Source organism: Pagrus pagrus (genome assembly GCF_965226575.1).
Source record: "Pagrus pagrus genome assembly, chromosome: 9".
NCBI classification, from domain to species: Eukaryota; Metazoa; Chordata; class Actinopteri; order Spariformes; family Sparidae; genus Pagrus; species Pagrus pagrus.
Genome location: NC_140193.1, coordinates 6,167,587 through 6,188,524, shown reverse-complemented (window position 1 = coordinate 6,188,524; position 20,938 = coordinate 6,167,587). Strand labels below are relative to the sequence as shown.

The 20,938-nt window shown below is 41.2% G+C and overlaps 1 protein-coding gene across 4 annotated transcripts in view; it reads left to right on the top strand.

Annotated features, from left to right (window-relative positions):
* Positions 1–20,938, top strand: part of pcbp3 (poly(rC) binding protein 3) — a 74,324-nt gene that overhangs the window by 9,751 nt on the left and 43,635 nt on the right. For all 4 annotated transcript variants that reach the window (XM_084361259.1, XM_084361257.1, XM_084361258.1 and 1 more), the window contains exons 2-3: positions 18,003–18,063; positions 18,234–18,299. The gene's annotated coding sequence lies outside the window, so the exon portion shown is untranslated. The remainder of the gene's footprint in view (positions 1–18,002; positions 18,064–18,233; positions 18,300–20,938) is intronic.

The following is a 20,938-nucleotide window of genomic DNA, read 5'->3' as shown; positions in this document are numbered from 1 at the left end:
CACATGTGAGTGCTGAGAATCAGCTGTAACACGGCACTGCGAGCTACGAGCTTCGTTCATTTTCTCAAACTGTCCAATTGCACATGAAGGCACCACTTGGGAAGACTTTTCAGTCGACTTCTCAACAGCACTTTCAGGCAGGTTTTTCAGTGGAATAAATGATACTTGGAAAAAATCTTTCAACTTGAATCACGGTACATGCTGTATCTGGAGAACGAGATACAGCAAGCCAGGGCTGAACAAGAATCTGACATCTTTGATTTTGTAATTAATGTCAAAATCGCACTCAAAATCTGTGACAGCTGAGCGATGCTGGCAGCTGCTGCTGACAGTAGGGACTCGCATATAGTGCAGTGGGTCATGACAACACGTAAAATGCACTGACGGCTTAATTTCCCCAAAACAATGCAGATTACACCTTCATTCACAGCGAATGTGGAATCCGTTTGTAGAATGTGCAGAGAATCGTACTATGAGTTGTTATGCTGAATGTGATGATTCACATTAAATAAAGGCGAGCTGAATATTCACCGTGTCCTCTTTAAAGAAAAAAAAAAAAACACACGCATGTCTGCAGCTTACAGTGGAGAAAACGCACGTCTGGTGATGTCAGGAGAAAGTGTAACAGATATTCTAAAGCTCATCTCTTAGCCCGGGCTCTTGGCACTCGCCACTGCCTCTCAGCGTTTTTGCTTGATTAAAAAGCGCCCAGGAGTTTGTAAGCGCGTGGTAGGTGCGAGCGCACACCCTGACAGCTTAACATACTGATTATTCAAGCCTCTTAGGCTAAGCCACGGCACTCGAGTGATGAACGTCAACTCCCCTCCCTCCCTCACACAGTCTCGATTTCTCTCTCTCTCTCTCCCTTTTATTCTTAATTTGAAAGAGTGGAAAGCCAGTGACAGCTTGCAGAAGGCAAACCTGTTGTCTGGGAAGCAGAGGGGATCAGTGACACAGTGATTCATACACTGCCGAGGCTTTATTTAGACATAATCCACCCCAACGTAGGGTCCTCGCCTGCAACTTCTGATGCGGCTGGCGAGCAGCAGCCAGGCTGTGTATTGTCCTGTGGACCACAAGGAAAGTCCCTCCAGTGGGCTTTAATGCATTAGTGTTTGTCTGATGTCCTCCTGGAGGGGTCAAAATATCACAGACGCACAAAAGTGCTGCTTTGTCATCAGCAAATTAAAACATGTTGACATGGCTACTGAATGCTTAATGCATAGGGAGCTGTCATCTAAAATACGTCTCTCGCCGCCCCTGTTCTGGCGCTGTACGTGCACTGTGTTGGCATTATAGTTTCTGCATCACTGATCCGGTTCCATTTACCGCAATAACAAAGGTTATTCTGATTTCTGTCGATTCAGGAACACAAAACTGTTTGTGTTTCCATTTAAAATGTCATTATAGATACACACAAACATTTCCATAATGGAAAACAATGAACTGTCACAAGGACGTGTTGTATATCTGTTGAGTATTACGGGTTGCACTGCAGTGTGCCGCCCCCTCTCTGTACTATCTGGGCTGTGTGCACTCCCAGCTTGCTGGCGAGGCCTTGGCTACCACCACTGAGCCACACCTGACCGACAGATTGGCCCCAGCTGGAGGCCGAGGCAGGAACAGACACAGCAGACTCTTACCAAGTGATTCAGCTGCTATTGTAGACATGTACAATGGAGTGCATAATATGCATAGATAGAGAGAAGGGACGTACATATTTTCTACCGTCGACAAATCCCATGAGAAGGTCAAAACCACAAATGCTCAATGTTCATCTCAATACTTTCCCGCCATCTCTAAAGTCCATTTGTTCCAACTAAAGATGTAAATAGGAAAATAATATAGTGTCTTTTAAAAAAAAGAAAGCTCAGCACTGTAGTTAGGCAAACAGGCGTAATTAATGTGCTATTTTCAGCCATGTATTTGGTGTGCCGGTACAAAGTATTTAAAAAGGTCCAGTGTGTAGGATTTAGGGGCAGAAATGAAACATAATATTCATAAATATGGTTTTTAATTAGTGTATAATTACCTGAAACTAAGAATCGTTGACTTTTCATTGCCTTAGAACGAGCCTTTTATATCTACAAAGGGAGTCCCCGGAGTCCGCCATGTTTCACCTCGCGCCATGTTTCTATGGTAGCCTTGAACAGACAAACCAAACACTGGCTCTAGAGAGTGCCTTTAACTTTAGGGTTCAGGGTTGTGCTATGCGTGTCTGAATTTGAGTCAGCATGTCCCCTCAGAGTTGCCATAAAACGGGGTTTGCTTATGAGCTCACCGCCGTAGACCCACTGATCTCACCCAGCAGAGAAAACTGTCTCCCCAGACTTGTGAGGGGGGTCAGATCAGATCACATCCCTACCTGGCGAGCGTCTAACATACATCCCTGTGTGGGGTTAAAAATGTCTTCATCTTCACACCACATGTTCTTAGTTAGTTAGTAAGTTAGTTTTGTTCAATCACAGAAACTTGAAATAAAGTTAGCCAGCTAGCTATACAGCAGAAGCCAAACTAAGAAAACACAAATAACAGCAGCATGATTTAAAGAAACACAACAGCATCTCTCAGCAAAGAAACAACACTACCAGCGATGTAATTAAGTTCCTACGGTGCAGGTCTGATAAGACCATAATTAATTGGACATGGAGACGTGACGTGCATTGAGCAGCAACAAACTTTAAATTTTCTCTCCCACGTCACAAACTCCTGTCTTATGACAACTCTGAGGGGACGCACCACTTTGCGCTCTCTGGTGGGCCTCCATTTAAATCACCATGTTACGATGGTACACGGCTCAGTATAGTCGATGACTGTCAGCTATCAGCAGTGGACGATGGCATTGTCTATTGGCCCAACCCGATTTTGCATTTTCACATTTTTCGTGGCCGCTGTAGGCGAGGCTGAGAGGCGGGGTATTCAGTTGGTTGCCATCTGCAACCACGTGCAACAAAATCCTATACACCTGTCCAATAAGGCAGCCGGACAATAAGTGTGTTCAGCAAATATATTTTTGTATTGGTTTTATTTGATTTTTTAACCTCAGCAAGGAACTGGAACATTATTATCCTGCAATAAAACAACATTTAAGTGTCTGTTAGATAAGAAAATCCAGAGGAGTACTACAGACAAAAGCTAAACCAAGCTATACAGAAGAATTCCTGTTGATAGGTCATTCACCACATCAGCAACACGTCTGTTAGCCCCGCTGTGAACTTCCATAATGTCTTTCTGACACGTTCAAGCTCTCTCATGTGTCTCTTCTTTCTAATCTCATCCTCCTATCTTGGAGAAGAAAGTATTGTACAGCTGTGCTTTCTGTTTCCCTGACACACTTTTACCCGACGCTGTCTTTATATTTATATATATCTTTTTTTTCTTTTTTTTTGGTGCAGCTTCCGAAGCATCCGTAGAAGAGGCTGCTAAGTCAGCGAGAACTCAGCCGAGTGTGCTTAAGCAGATGTAGAAAAGCAGGCGAGTGCTTCAGGAGCTTGAGAAAACACTTCCACGGGTTGCTGCCGCTGGCGTGTGCTCAGAGTCTTTGGTAGTGGGTTTGACGGGGGAGGGAACAGCCGTGGTGAAACAGGGCAGGTCTGAAAAAGTAGAACTTAAAATCCCATTAGCCCATGCCCACCTCTTCATATGTACAACCTAATTCATTAATCACTGAACATTTCAGAGCACCACCCCTTTTGCCTAGGGGAGACAGTTAAGAAGTCCATCATGTATTCTAATGAGCAACATCTGGATGTCTGGTGGCCTTGAAACAATGCCGAAAACGTGCGCCGACTTCTGTTAAGCTAACCGTCTGAAGAGCGTCACCGTACAGCTGTGCCTTGTTGCACTCCTTTTTCCCTGCCTTCCATTTCTCTCCACATTAGGAAAGAGGAAAATGCTCTTAACCCTCCCTTCTTCCTCTATTATTCATTTAATGGAAGACTGAAACTGTGTCAGTGCAACTGCTCAGATATTGTACCAGACCCGGTGTGCAACAGTGGCTCTCCCTCCCTCCTGCCTCCTTGTGTAGTCTTTGCTTTCTTGTGTGCACGCCATTTACCTCGTCCTCTTATCTCCTCTCTGTCATGTATTGTCACCAGATGACATTTGCAGGCCCGTTTGAGGCCGACACCATCCGTTTCAGATCAGCAGTACACAATGACAACGGTAATTGAGACAGCTAAAGCCAAGCATTCTCCCCTTTTGTTCAAAGAATCAGGTGCAGACTTGCTTTTTAATTAGCGGACACAAAACTTTTCACGATCACGTACGTTCTGCTACACGCATCCTCTGTTGCGGAGCACAATAACATCCAAGAACATCCCCTTGATTTTTTTTTCCTTCTGACACTCTGCAGAGCTCGTCGCGAGCTGAGCCGCAATCTGTTTCCCTGCAGGCGAATCCAAAGTGGAAGCAGATTATTTAACCAGCGTGGTGTGATCTCCACGCGCACAGATTTTGATGGAACTTGATCCATCGGCTAATTCGCTTTTGTCGTTCCGCAAGAGGGAGAGCCGTATGACATCACGATTACCCCCCGCAGTCACTCCACCGCACATGAGCATATTGCTGTTGTCGCGTGTAAAACCTTGTAACTCCAACTTGTTGGGGGTAATTTCACTGCATTTAACTTGATGGGATGTATTAAGCTTTGCTGGGTGAGTAAACTCTCGGGGAGCTCTTTGAAATATCCATAGATGTCAGGCTACAAAAGCATTATATACAGTATGTGTGTCTATACGTGTCTAGATGTGTATATATATATATGGGTCTGTGTGTGTTTGTGTACATTGTGCAGAGAGGGTTAAACTACAAAAACGACACTGAAATGTAGGAGATTCTTAATTTTTTTCCCCCTCCCTCTCTCTTTGGGATTAAGTGGTTAAAGACTCTGGAACATCAAAGCGTTTCAGTGTCGTCTCCATGTTAGAAAGGCTCTACGCTGAAGGTGTGAAGATGTCAAACGCTGCTTAACGATGCAGGATATTAGGCATCCCCTGACACACACACACACACACACATAACGGCTATACATCACATATGATTGGCTCTTTCAGTTAAGTGGTGTATAATTGCTCCACACTGAGTTGTTAAGACACTCGCACATTAACACACTCGATACATAACTGCAGTATTTGTAAATCTGCACATTAACCTCCTAATATCCGTTCATGGGTGCAGCGAGCAGCGTGAAGGTTTTGGGGATTTGGAGAAATTTTTACCTTTGATGTGTAGCTCCATTCATTTGCATGTACATCAGAGCACCAAACCGCTGTCATAAGGTCTTTTTAGCCGCTGACCTCATTAATGTGGTTGGATCAAACGGTCTTTTATCGTATTTTATCTACCATTTAGCAATGGGGGACCTCAGCTAAAGGGTCACAACGCCGCAGGGGGCTGCAAGACAATTTCAGAGGTCGTGCCTTTATTTATGGATTACCAAAAGTGCTTTGCATTTTCTGGGCAACATATGAAACTAAAACAACCTGAAAGGAGGAGATCATTCTGTGGGTAGATGTATATCGCCAGTATTAGCTTATCACTGTTGTACTGGTATCTGAATACATGTCTGTGTGTTAAAGGTACCATGTGGAGTTTTTGACCACTAGGAGCACCAAGGAGCAATGTTTTTACTCATGTTTCAAGTTCATATTGTGCTCAAGAACATGTGGTGACACTGGTCCTGTGGTTGGATTTCTAGTCTCACATTGCCAGAGACAGCACTGTGTCAGCACTGGAGAAAGGTCTGGCTGCACCAAATCTAAATGTGGTATAGGGTAAAATAAAAAACAACGCTGGCTTGTTTGTATTTCTTTAAATGAATCACAATGGTTGGTGCAGTTGTTAGCCCATGATAGTGACGTTTGTACCGTTAGCGACCAGGTTAAGGTTACGGGTATCTTGCCAACTCAGACGTTGTTGTTTTTAGTAGAGATGGGGATTTTGAAAACAGTAACATATAAGAGTTGTTCTACTATTTGTGCCAGTCACATGCCAAGTAATGAAAAAAATGCACCAAGAAAGCATAAACATAGATATAAGCATTGCAAGATTTTAAATTGGGCTGTACACGGTTTGTGTTGGTGAGAAATGGTTCATGTAAACAAAATTGTTTCCTTTTTTTTTTTTCAAAACAAACCACAGGGCAGCTTTAAACGGGAACGTTGGCAGTTTCCAAACAGCAGTGTCAATACAGTGTTGGTAGTGTATGCAAATGAACAATGGTAAACCTCGCTCCATTTTGACTGCAGTAAAGTCATCGCTGTACCATCGCAGTTTTGAAAACTACTTGGTTAGGGTTAGCCAAGAAAAGCACTCCATTAGGGTTAGGAAAAAACACATTACTTCTGTAACTTTGATTACTGAGGTACCTAGGTGACCAAGATATGTTGTGCATGTGATGTTACTTCACTATGTAAGTAAGTTAAAATAACTTACCACTGGTTTCACACTGGGCACGAACAGCGGTCTCCTGAGTTAAAGTGCTGTCCTTGTTTGACCGGTCTACAAATCTCGACAGCCTCCTGGAACAGAGTAGTCACTCTTCATACTGACTTCTCCTCCTCTACAGTTGTAATACCCACTACAGCTGCTAGAGGTTGCCGCCTAGCAACAAAGTAAATATGGGTCAAAATCCTGCTTGAATTTTCGACCTATACCGTTGTTTTTCAGAGGACGACAGACTCATTAAAACGTATCTTGGTCACAATTCTTTACAAACCTTATTTAAGGTGAAAATGTGTGTATATATTCTGTAACAATTAGGTCTTCGGTTGATCAAAAATACATCACAAGCTGAAAACATGGTTGTTTTGTAGCTTCTAAAAAGTTGACATTTTTGAGACACAAGATTATTATAATACACACAAGAACACAAGTTTGTTTTAAGGGATCACAAACCATATAGGTCACTCTCTAATTGATGCTCCAGTGTAATAATAGCTGCTAATGTGACTACTGTAAAATAATGGCTCCTTTGTGTGCTTCTGTTTACATGTGTGTGAGAGAATTAGAGGGCGGGAAACTGAACGGAGCTACCGGCTGCGTTCACGTGAGCTAATCCACTGAAGAAAAGAAGAAAGCTGAGTTAGTTCAACATCATTAAATGTGTAACTCGCCACCTTGGGGAGCAATCAGGCTCCATTTGCAGTATGTCTCGACGAAAAGGGAGAAAATCAGGTAATACGCCCTGTCAGAAAAATTGACTGGTCAACAGTTTGCAACTGGTAATTTATCAGATTTATTAAAGCTGGCACTTTTCATCTGCAGAAAAATTGTACCGGTAAGGGGAAAAACAGCTGTGCAATTTCCATGCACATAAGGGGGGGCTTGTCTCGTGATGCATGAAACTCATTTGGCTGACTGTGTATTTATATAGCATTGGGATGTGTTAGACAGCCTAATAAAGCACATTATAGAACTCTACTTCACTTTAATCTGAAAACTGAAATATGAATACTTAGGCTGGACATTAGTAGAGCAATGAGGAAGTTTGCTTCTTTCCTGCTGGAGACGTCTGCAGGATTAATAAGGCTCATATCCTCTATTGGAGGCATTACATTAATGTTACTCATTTGGCAATGAGCAATAAGCTTAACTATAATTAGAGTGATATAATGGGGAAAAAAACATTGATAATGTCCTTTAATGAATCGCATTAATTTGCGTCTCAGTCTTCATTGAAGACAAGAAAAACTCTCTCGAGCGCTCTATCGTCAAAGCTCATTGCTGTTGTTGTATCAGAATTCAGAAACAGATGGTTCAATGATGCAAAAACACAACAAATGATGGAAACAGAACAAATAAAAAGAAGAAATTTCAATTAAAAGTCTGTTTCGCAAACAGAGCGTCGCGCTCGCAGGATACATATTGTTCCAGTTAGAAACAGACCCGTGCCTGTAAATCTAAAAGAGGCTCATAAAATTGATTCAGCAGGCCGTGATTGACTGCCGATCTCAGAGTAAATTGGTGGGGAGACCTGATTTATTGAATGAGCTGCTTGTCACAGCTGATAACACAAAGTTCTTCTGTGCAGCTTTCGAACAACAGTAAGCTGTGGGTGACCCCCAACTGTTGGCAGAGGATACTGCAACCGCTTTCCACACTGTTAAGGTGTGATGATACATTTCCTGGGTAAAAATGTGGCTAATCGTCTTTGACCTGATTCGATAAAAGTGATTACAGGTGTGTGTCAGCGTGTCAGGAGAATACAAACAAAAGTATCTGCAGCATTTTTCGGAGAAATGTGTGATTTGTATTCAAAGCTCTGTGTCACAGAAGATGAACTGATTTGAAAGGTGATTTATTAGACACAGCAACGCAACAGCCTGTAACATTATCCTGACAGGTGTCGGTTTGCTCAAACATTGATCTCTGCATTTGTAGTTTGACTCTGAGTTTGTTCAGTGGACATTCAAGTACATATTGGCCTCTCACAGACGCTGTAACATCAGTGGAGATGTTCTACAATATGCTCTGTTTTTTTTTTTTTGCAACAATGCATTTGTAATCATTACAAGTTTATTGTATAAGCTCACAGATGTCATTTTGGACAATAAAGTCTGTTGTTAAGCTTTAATATTCTGCCACCGTTACATACATAACTTCATCAAAAGAGTTTGATAAACAGGGGTAGGATTAAACTAGTGTATACTTCTTCGTCTTTGAGGATTATTTATTGTATTGTCGTATTAGTTTGCTGTTCCTTTTATTTTACAGATTGTTTTCTTTTGTTTCAACACGTTCAGAATAAAAATGTGAGGGATAAATGCAAAAAAATATGTTTATGTATATATTATGTGTATCGATACAAAGAGTATCAGCTGATATATCAAAAGCGGCCCCAATGATCCAGTATTAGTTGGATTATAAATATTTTATGTGGTACAAAAACAAGGGTATGGCCTTTGATTTTTGAGAAGTCAAGTGGACAGAATTACAAGATTTCTATGGAAAAGGCAGGAAAATAACTTATATTACAATAAGCTACATAAAATGGGGCCCGGATCATTAGATCGATAGTGTAATAAAGTGACCGTACTTAAGTGAAGTTATGGAATGGATAAAAGAAAATGTAAAACATTCAAAGAAGAATTACAAAGGAGTAGAAGAAGTAGAAGAGGAGACAAAAATCAAAATCAAACAAAGGTCAGTAGGTTTTCAGTTATTGGATTTCCTCAAGCTGTGACAGCATTTACAGCCTATGTGACATTGTAGGTTATATTGTTTTTTCTTCAATATAAAAAGCAATATAGTCGGAGAACATTTAGTGAACACGGCTTGATGTACTGGAGGAAAGTTGTGCGATTGTGTTTCTATTTGTTAAGCTTGCATTTTAGCTCACGCTGTGTCTGCATTCTCACAATTAGGACTTCTAATGTCAGTAAATATTGAATGTCTTGTGTCAAAATCTTGCCATGTAAGATCCATTTTGGTTAAGTTGGTCTTTGTGTCTTTATACATGCTGCAGGGTAGCAGGAAGTGTTGCTCCGTCTCTGCCTCTTGCTTTTGGCACAAGTGACCCAGTCTGTTCTTGCTGGGTTGCCAGATTTTTCTGCATCCAGCAGTCTCAACGGCCAAATTGTGGTCACGCAGTCTATATGTAGTTGATGCCTTTCTCAGTTTTTTGGTCGCTCGCTGGACCAATTTACAGTAATCTGTCACTTGTTAGGGTCTGTTCAGTGCTGAATGGCATTTAAATGTTCTTGGGATCAGGATCAGCTGGCTGAGGCGACTTTTTCTCTCCATCCTCTGAATTTGGCAGGTTTGGGTTGGTGGGCGGGTCTGCAGATTTTTATTATGTCATAGAAAGTCCACATGCTGCAGCATATGCAGGATGTATATTATAATGTCTGAACCATTCATCTCATTCACATCGTGCAGCGGTATTAGGGCTGCAACTGACAGTTATTTTCACTGTTGATTAATCTGTGGATTATTATCTTGATTGATTGATCGAAATGTCAGAAAATGTAAGAATAAGTGTTGAGTGTCAGTGTTTTTTGTTGATTAAATGTCTAGTTTTGTCTACAATCCAAAGATATTCACTTAACTGTCATAGAGAAGGAAAGAAACAAGAACATATTCATATTTAATAAGTTGGAATCTTGAATCTTTGAGTTTTTCTTAAAAACAAAATACTTAAACTGACTAATTGATGATCAAAATAGTTAATGATTAATTTAACAGTCGACAACTAATCGTTTAACAGTTCCTCTAACTGGTATTTAACTGTATAATGCTAATTAAACAGATTTGAATTTCATATTTAGGACATTGAGAAGGCTCTCAGATAAGGTGCACAACAAACTGCACTGTACAGGACACGCTGGAGCACACAGGCGTACACCACATGGTATTTATGCACATGCACTAAGGTCTCGTCTTATCAACACATGCGCATCACAGAGCACAAACAGACCCTGCACACGCACAGTTCACCACCTGACAGTAGCTGTGATGAGCCGGCAGAAAGGCGAGCCTCTCTGGGCATAAATATGTCCAGTGTCAAGATATACAACTGGCAATTCCATCTCCAGCTGAAGCCTCGCCGATTGCTTTTTTGCACCTTCCCTGCAACTCATGCAGGCGTGCAGACAAAAACAAGGCCCTGCACACATGCATGCACAGCTCAGGAATATAATATACACACAGTGAGAGGGGGGTTAAAGGGTAGGGATATCTAGCTAAATGAAAATCAGGCAACCTGCAGCAACCTTCAACATTGGAAACAGTCTTTGTCATAACTTTTAATAGATATCAATTAAAATATCTCAATAAAATGTCCCTGTAAATCACACCTGAAACATTTTAATCCTGTGAAATATTTTCACAGCACGGATGAAATTAAACACATCATCTTTCAAGGCAGAACCAGTCCTAAACAGAAGTGAAGCATGATGGATGACAGGGCGGCTGTATGAATCATGCAATTTTCGATTAAAATAAAAAGGTCAGTTTCACGCTTTGTAGCTTCCTGTGTCACGGCACCTTTACATCTGATTCAATCTGAATTCGATCCATTTAGGAGTTAATGGACACGTCGAAGATGAAAGACATTGTATAATATTTGACTGGTGGGCTGACCAGATGTGTGCCCTGCTCCAGTCTGCTACAATGAAAGGATAAGTGGGTGTAAATAATGGATTTATGTATTATAGAAAGGGCCACATGTGCAACTCTCAAGTAGTCTCATAGTCATCGTTTCATTTTAAATCCAATGTCCTAGACTTGAGCCAAAACAATCAAAACACGTCCTAATGCTCTCAGACAGTGTTCAGGCAAAGTCTCACTCCTACCAGACTGTCAATACAGCATTCAGTGTGATTATGAGCCACATAAGCCAGAGAGAGGCATGAAAACAGTCTCTGGCCAGCTGTGAACTACTCATGTGCATGTTTTCTTACATTGTTTTCCTCTGAAAAATCATAAACGTATTCACTTTACATACAAAACCCATCAGTGAGTATGTTAACATGCAGAAAATATTCTGGTTTTGCTTATTATTTTTTGTTAGAGAAGAAAGATCCATCCATCCAAAGTACAGCTGGTACGGGTGTAGGAGCCAAAATGTGTATTTAGCCTGTGTTATTGTTTATTATTTGTTTTGGCTGAACGCGTCTTTTTGGCACCTGTGTGTGGTTACACATTATTTACATGTTCACTTCACAGTGGGAGTTGGACAAAGAGGGTGAATCAGGCTCCGATATTTTCCGTTGACTGTCAGGTTTTGCTTTGATTATATTATTGCTTGTCAGTCTTTACTTCAAAATGAGCAGTTAAATGAATGTGTACATCATGGATTTGTTGGAACGAGATTAGAGCCAGTTTAGCCTCTTAGTGGATTTTAAATGGATAGTAGTCGCTACAACGAGTGTATAAATACTATGGAAAGAGTACTGTGGCTGTTTTGTTGTTTTAGGGCTGGTACTGATATCGATTATTAGACATGGAGAGACGAGAGAAATCTTAGTGTCAAAATTTAGGATAACTACAGATGTAATGAACCCATGTACAAAAGTATTGTACTTAAATACAATTTTGAGGTACTTTCTCTCCTTTTTCTGCTACTTTATACTTATCTACCACTCCATATTAGAGCAGCTGAAACTCTGGAGCATTTTAAATCACTTTTAAAGACCCACCTCTTCTCACTGGCCTTCAGGGTGTACTACTCTGACACCCTGACTTGTTATTTTCATCTTTTAGTATAGCTTTTATTTGTTTTATTGTATTATTTATCTTATTGTCACTCTATGTTGATGATTTATGCTGTTTTTATCTATATCGCTTGCACTTGACGTTATGTATGTTGTGCAGCACTTTGGGCAACTAACGTTTTTAAATGTGCTATATAAATACATTTTGAGTTGAGTTGAGTTGAGTTGTGAGCATGATTTTATTATTATGTTATTTTGTTATTTTATTGCCAATCTAACAGAAAAATGCTGAATATTGGACCAAATAATTGGCCAGCCTGGTAATCTATCCATCCCTAACCTAAACCATGTAAAATATTCAGAATTGATCTGTATTGATTGAGTTTTTGGCAACACTAGTCAGGTTTACAGCACGTAGGACTTTCCCCCCTGGGAATGTGAACACACCTGTTCTTCGGTCCGGAAGATCAGGATCCAATACACTGACACACAAAACCACAACATGCATTAATAAACCATACATGTAAATGATACATTATTCATCAGTTATTACTGTGACTGGGACAGGAGATAACATTTCAAAATGGTTATACTATGTATGGAAAACAAGTGGAAAGACAAAGAAGGTCTACTCCCGTCCGTAATGTTGTCAGACACTTAGAATAACAATCTGAGCCTGCTGGAGACGAAAACAAGAGCTTCCAGCGGACGTACTTTGATGGTTAAAGATGCCCTGAAGGATCCCTTCGAAGTCACTCCAGCTGTGTTGCAGCTGCCAGCGGAGGTGATCCACTGGACCAGTTCCAATACTCTCTGTACCCATTAGTGACTTCCACTCCAATCTATGTACACACATCCTTAGGTATTTTTTTTGCTGTGCAGAGTGCAGAGCAGCATAAACTTGATGCTGTGACGCAGCAAGTACACATCAAAGTTCAAGAAGCTTTAACTCTCTGTGAAGCCTTTCTAAAGCAACTTCGCTATTGTGTAATAGTTGTGGAGTTTGCCTCATGCTGAAGTTTTCCCATGTTGTTCTCTCACAGTGTCAGTGCTCTGAGAAAAAAAAAAAAACACCTCTGAAGCAAAAATCCCTAAAACGCAGCAGTCGAGAAAGCTGATGCACACTCGCCAATAAACATAGCATGACTAATCCCTCCCCGCAAATGACAAGGCCTAGTCATCTTACACACAATGAGTGGTCTCCCTCTAAATGACTTCAAAGCAAAGCCACAACACAGACTTGAGTGATGGAGCTGCAGTTCTGTCAGGAGCACACAGGGTTAACCAAACGAGCCATTTCAGCGGCGCAGCATTCGCTAAAAAGCTTGATGGGGCCCGCTAAGCTCCTGCGATTGGCCTTTGTGTGTGAAAGTGACCACTTAAGTGCTACGCAGCCTCTCCTGAGTGTGTTTGTAGGCATAAGCATTTCCTCTGACTTTTCACCAGCTTGCACTGTGTGTTCGTGTGTGTGTGTGTGTGTGTCCTTGAGTATGTATTGGTGTGTGTGTGTGTGTCTGTGTGGGTGTGTACTTGCTCACTGGTGCATTTGTGGTTGTTTTGCTGTGTGTGCATGCGTGTGTGAGAGCGCATCTGTGTTTTTAAATGTCCTGCTTCGTGGTGCTGTGCGGCGTGTTTACAAAAACAAGGTTTCTGCAGTGAGGCATCTGGCGAAAGAGAGAATATTCACAGACTTCCTCGATCAGAATAGGGTCTGCAAATAAATTATTATTTCAGTCATTTCAATTCAAAGTGACGTGTTGTTTTTATGGTTTTAAGCTAATGCCCCCAACGACATTACACATTTACAATACTGTCAAAAAACATGACGTCATCGATCTACCTTTCCATGTTTCATGTGCACTCCAGCACTTTTAATTAGGAGGTTTTCACCTGTGTGTGTTGGTTGGTTGGCTGGTTTGTCAGCAGGATTAAACAAAACTTCTGAACAGATTTCCATGAAGCTTGGACGAAGGATGGGTCTCTGCCAAGAATAGACCCTATTAACTTTTGGTGCTGATCCGGATAAAGGGATGGATCCAGGATTTTTTTTCTGACTTTCTTAATTTAAAGTCCCATTAAACTGATAGTTATATGTTTCCTGCAGAGACGGTTAGGTAGGGTGGGAGTTGTCGAGTATATTGATTGGAGTTTATAGTCGCCAATGGCATTAGTAAAGAATGTGAGTTATGCCTCCTGCCGTGCTGCTGTATGTCAAAGTATAGCGACTCTCACTGCGTCACCAAGACTTTGCAGCAAAGAGGGACTGAGCAGGACCTAATGCCGCATCAGCTGCCAATTTAGCTAGTTAGTCAGCTAATAGCATTGCTAACTTTAGCTGCATGACTAAAATAAGCAAGCGACAGCAGCTAAACCCTGTACACCACCTTGGTACTGGATTCCCTGTTGTTGGTCTCGGAGTTTGTGTTTGGTCACGATATTTAATTTTTGTTTAATAGTCTGAAAGCTTTGTCCCCTGCAGCAGCCACAGCTGACTTTAGCATGCCTGAAGCCACTGCCGCACTGGTTCACAGAGAGCTGATCTCTCCTACATGATTGACGAAGCATCAATAACTTCATCGACATCTCTGTGTAAATAATTAGCCAGTCGGATAAGTTGTTGTTGGAGATTGTTGGGCCTTTTTCACTGTCTTGATTGACATCATCGAAGCATTTTTATAGACAGAATATCTGCTGACAAATAGTGACGAATAAGTCGATGGTTATGCACAGGGGTTTACAGCCATCTTCCTCCCACATAACTCTTCCTCATTAGTGTCTTTGACTGGGTCAGTCTTCACACACAAATGGCACAAAATGTATACTTCAATATTGTGGCTGTTGAATAAATATTGGACCTCATGTTCACATCATGACACATTTAGTCACAGTCTTTGCTGAGTGTGATGACTTTTTTCTTGTTCTGCAAGTAGTGCATACGGCCAGATTCCTGTCTGTTTCCCTGACCTGAGTAACAGCTGAACAGGCCTCGCTGAGATCCCAAACTGGTGTACAATTTCCTCCTCAGTCACAGATTTGAGAGCAGTGGCCAATAATCATTTTAAATGAATCCCCGAGCACACACAAGACACCAAAATAAACATGTGTGTAGACACAGAGGCATGCATTTGTATGCACTTGGTATAACTATAGAGATAATTGTGCAGACAAGATATTGTATGTCCATATTCCAATATATGGTCCTCTGCTGCCTCCCCTCGAACATCTTAAATGCTTCAGCACATTAATCTTTCGTGTGTGTGTGTGTGTGTGTGTGTGTGTGTGTGTGCATAGAGAGAGAGAGAGAGAGAGAGAGAGAGATGCGTTTCCCATCACTGAAGGGCGAGTCCTTCAGTAGACGGGGTCAGTGCTCTAATCTGAGGAGGTGATGATATTGTGAGGATATTTAATGAGAGGATAAAAGCAAAAGCGAGTGGGGGGGATGAGTATTAGCCTTTTTAGATATCATTAAACATTAATACTGTCAGGGGACCTCAGCACACTGGGGTCCTTTTCATTGACTTTCATGCTGCGTGCTAATAGAGTTTCACCTCTGGGGACCTCCGCCCCCTCCACCCACCAACCCAGCCAGCCCTCGGCGCAGCACTAAAGCTGCAGGAAGATCAGATCGCCACCCCGCTTCTGAGGATAAGATTAGTGGGTCTGCTCATGTGCGTGTCTTAATTGTAGATTATGTGAGGTTATGAACTCGCTCTTGCTCCCTTCCTGTCTTTTTGCTCCCGCTGTATGATATATGCATATTATATCTATTCTAAAAACTATTAAAAGGCCCTCAAGAGACTTGCATATATTAATTCAATAGTTAATCCTGAGAAGAACTTCAAATACTTTTCTACGTAATACTATTTTTGTGTGTTTTTCCAGAGTAACGCTTAAACTTCTGCTCTGTTTTAAACCTAATAATGATGTAGACTTCAGACACAAGTTGTCTCATACTTTATAATCTGAGTGGATCTGTCAGTGTTTATGCATAAACATGAATCATTATTTAGAAACGGTTAATGTCCCCTGTAATATGCAGTTGTTTTTTTTAAATTAATTAACTGCCGTTTGTTTTGATGAATTATCTCTTTAAAAAATCAGAATGTAAAAAATGCCCATCACAGTTTTCTAAAGACCAAGGTAATGTCATTAACTGCTTGTTTTCCTCAACCCACACTTCAGAGCTTAAAAATATTCAGTTTATAAAATGCTGCAAATCCTCACAATTCAGACGCTGGAACTGGGGGGTTGTTTGCATTTTTGCAAGAAAATGATTTAATTAATCAGCACATGCATATACAGTCTGTCACCACCTACTTCATGATTATCCATTCAATATTTGTCTTCGCAGTATTTGTTTACGATTTACAGAAACATTCAACTTATATAAATCATGATATGTCGTTGACCATTTGTTGACCATATATATGTATATGTGTATATATAGATATAGATATACAGTATAGCAATATTTCCTCAACATAGTATGTAAATAAGAGCCATATATGTTTATTTTCACCTCATATTGTTTAAACTCTTCTGTCCTTGTTAGCAGCATGTCTTTTTCTATTAGAAGTGTGTTTAACGTTCCAGAGCAACAAATGTGAACACATACTTTTCCAATAAAACTGTTATTCTGAATCTAATTCTGATGATTTAATACTTGCTAATTTGTTTTGTACAGTAGAGGTGGGTGGTTGGGATGAGGATGTGTTTTGTGTAAGATGAATGAATGTTCATGTCTCTCATCATGTATGAATGTGTGAATGTTTCATGTAATCCTGATAGTAGTGGTTGACCGATGTGGCTTTTTCAGGGATGATACTAGTACTGATTATCAGAAATCAATTAGACCTAATAACTGATATTTGCAGTTAAAAAGAACAATTAGTAAAGTATTGTTCTCAAGTACAATTTTGAGGTGTTTTACTTAAGTATTTCCTTTTTCTGCTGCGTTATACTTCCTTAAATAAATGTAGTTAGTTACTTTTGCAAATTTCATATTATTTTATTGTTTATAGGCTGTTAATTGTGATGTGTTACCAATCAGATAGTGTTGTGGGAGAGACATTATTCGAGAGGATGTTGCATCAGAGCCAAAGTAGCACATTTTTAAATTAGTTTATTTTATCGGCAATCTGACAGAAAAATCACCGATACTGATAATCAGAAAAATGCTGAATATGAGCCTCTGATAATCAGGCAGGCCGATAATTGGTCTACCCCTACCTGATGCCATTCTTGGATAGTATAAACTATGTTATACATTATATTTTTATATATGTATGTTGGTTAGAGATAGTGAGCTGGAGAGCCTGAAATTAAATAAACATAATTTTAAAACAAAAAAAAAAAGTTAAATTTTTTTCTGTTGAGCAACAAATGTCTTTACAAATGATTTCAGCTTTACTCTTCACAGGTTGTTAATCTTCTGTTGCACCTCTCAGAAATATATCAGCAGTAGAAACATTTGTTCAGTTTCTAAATGATCTTTTAAATTGTGTTATTTTTACATTAATCTGTTTTGAGAAGAAACACCAACAGTGACTCATAAAGCTGTTTGTCACATGAAGCACCAACAGAGGGCAGTCCTCCCCTTCTAAAGGAGGAGCGCTAACCCTGTGTGTGTGTGTGTGTGTGTGTGTGTGTGTGTGTGTGTGTGTGTGTGTGTGTGTGTGTGTGTGTGTGTGTGTGAGTGTAGGCCAGTTACTGTACAGTCGGGTGTGGCTGGGAAGCCCATGTGCTCACACTACTCAGCGGGGTCTGGCCAGATGTTGATGGAGGCTGTTTATGTACAAAAACTGAAGCCGACTGAAACCAAAATTATTATGTTAATCTCATTCACAGGAATTCCTCTCCTCTCCTCCCCTGGAGTGCTGTCTTTCTGTCAACAACTCCACTGCACAATGTAAGAAGCATTAACGCACCTGATGGATCATTTAGTCATTTTGGCTGTATTAACTAAACCCTTCATACGATCATGTACCATTTCATTTCTAACAGCAGGAGAGTGTGTGATGCGCTTTCACATTTTTTTAGTATTGCCTTTAAATGCAGTATTTTCCTTTCTCTTGACAGATCTGCTGAATCCGATCCCACAATTGATTTGATCTTAATACGCTTCTGCTGGCCAGGCGTTGCAAAGTAAGTGGTCATATTAAACCTGATGCATCTAAAACACACAGTAAATGTTTATCCTCACATCAGAAGATTACACATTTACCATCCACCAGTCATAGTTTTCGCAAATCACTTTTATGCCGCTCACAGGATGTTGAGATCCCAAGTTGCAGCTCTTAATATGTGCATATTTAAACGTAATGCACGCCCTCTGAATTATCAAGCGCATCAATCTATTATAAAGAGGTCAAGTAAGCCTCGGCCACAGATATCCACGGGCTAATTAGAATTCACGATGAGAAAGTGTATGAATTGTTACGCATCATATGGCCATTATAAACACATTAAAGTGCAATTGCTTCAATTACAGTGATATTAGATATTCTCATACGTCGCCATCAATTTAGCAGATGCGAGTGAGGCTGAATATGAATAATAGAAAGGTTTTGTTCAGGTTTTTTTCTGAGTTTGCAATGTTAATAATATAAAATGCAACAATTTGGTTTCAGCTCTTATTTTTCATGAATTGAAATAAAGCACCTAAAGCTGTTTCTGTGCACACACAAGGCTCATTTCTCTCAAATATCGCTCCAAAATGTGTTTAAATCTGTGTTTGTAAGTGCTGAGCACCGAGGGCTGCACATTTTATAGTGGCCTTTTGCTGTTGAAAGCCCCAGGAACACTTGTGTAAAAGTCTTGGTGTTTATCAGATAATCCCTCAACCTGACAGGTGTGCCATATCAAGATGATCAACAGCACGATATGCTGCATTTGTATTGTCAGTCTAGTCCAGTTTATTATTCAGGTGAACAACCAGGTACAGAGATTTCCCCATCTCATTGTCCATTCCCTGGATGTTCACTGGTATAAGAGGAGAGTGTTACAACCTGCCAAAGTCCACCACCAGCTCCTCTTTGGTTTCCCCTGCATTAATCTGGAGGCGCTTTTCCCTGAGTCATTTCCCTGTAGTCCCAGTCGTCCCAATCTGTGATGAGGCCGATGATTGCAGAGTCATCAGACAACTTTTGAAGTAGGCAGTTAGCTGAGTTGTGGTTAAAGTCTGCTGTGAAATCAGTGGAGAGGTAGGGAGCCAGGACTGTTCTCCGCTGGAGCTCTGTGCATTACATGTCAGACTCACATTCCTGTATCCTCACACACTGGTAGGTTGAGGAAGAAGTCCAGGATCCATGCTGTGAAGCGCTGGTTCATCCCTGTGAAGCATGGGCTGTATGGTAGTAAAGACAATGGAGAAATAACAAAAAATTCTCACAGTGATTGTAGCCTTTTTCTAGGTGAGAGAGGGCATTACGTAGGAGACTGATGACAGGTTGATAGGCGAGCTGAAGTGGGTCCATTGATGGGCGCTCCAGGGGGCAGAGATCAAATTGCAGGGAGGAGCGCCAGGCTCTGAACCCAAATTGACATAGGGCCAATCCACGTAATCAAAACGACCCTGGTCCAGAAATACTTTCTCCCCTGAGCTTAAATTGTGAAAGAAGCCTGGATATATGTTTTTGAGTGTCAAAACCCCAACAACAGGACTCGTCTCACTATCAGAATTTGATCCACTCAGTCGGACAACATTTGGAGAGTCCAATCGATTAATACATGTGAAGAGCTATCGATTCATGCCATCCCTATTTAAGTGGGCGAAGGGCTAAACCCTGAAGTAAACCAGCTTTAGCCAATGGGCGTCTCTAGTGCTCATGCTCCATGGGTCCTGCAATCCTGACGCTATGTGGAAGACTCAGGAAGTTCAACTTTTTTTGGCTTCATGCGCCACTGAACAACTGTCATGGGAATGAACAGGGCACACTGTCGCTGTATCAAGATTTTCCTTAATACATCCGTGGTTGAGAGTGACAAGGAGAAGCCTCTCCAGGGTCTTTGTCGGGTGTGATGTCGGCCTGTAGCTGCCGAGGTCCTTGGTGAGCGGTACCACACGGGATGGTTTCAGACCCAGGTTGAAAATCTGTGTAACTATACAACATAGCTTTGAGCTGATAACATCCGAATCCACAGCCTCTCGCTTTCATCCTCCTGAGTTCATTTCTCCCCCGGTTTGTTGTGAGGGACAGATTGGAGCAGGGAGGCTGTACGCTGGAGGTATGAGCTGAATGTTGAAGGAAGGGGTGTGGAGGTGGGGGAGGCAGTGTACACGGGGTGCCGACGATAAGGGATGCAGCAGGGAGGACAGGACGGGGGGAGGGGAATGTGACTGATCATATCTGTTGAAGAAAAAGTTCAGATCATTCAATCACTTTTGGTCCCGCGCGGGCTGGAAGTTGGGTTCCTTGTAACTAGAGATGGTTTTAAGGACTTTCCAGACTAAAACTAATCCTTCATCTTCCTCCTGACGCTGTTTTTTCCCTCCCTGGTCATCTTCGTCAGCACATTCTTCACCTCCTCCTTATTTCCTGACCAACAGGCGCTCATTTTTGACTCGAGGAGAGCTTTATGTCAGGAGTAATACAGAGTCAGGAGTAATACAGCTGATTAGCTGATGGAAAAACAACTTACAGTCCTGATGGGAAGGGCATTTTCCACACAGAAGTTTAGTCTGTTATACAGTGTGTGAGTCAATGTCCTCCCAACGAGCATCACACACTACGTCCCACACAGTTGTATTAAACAGTATTTCAAAGCCTCATCAGCTTCCTTGG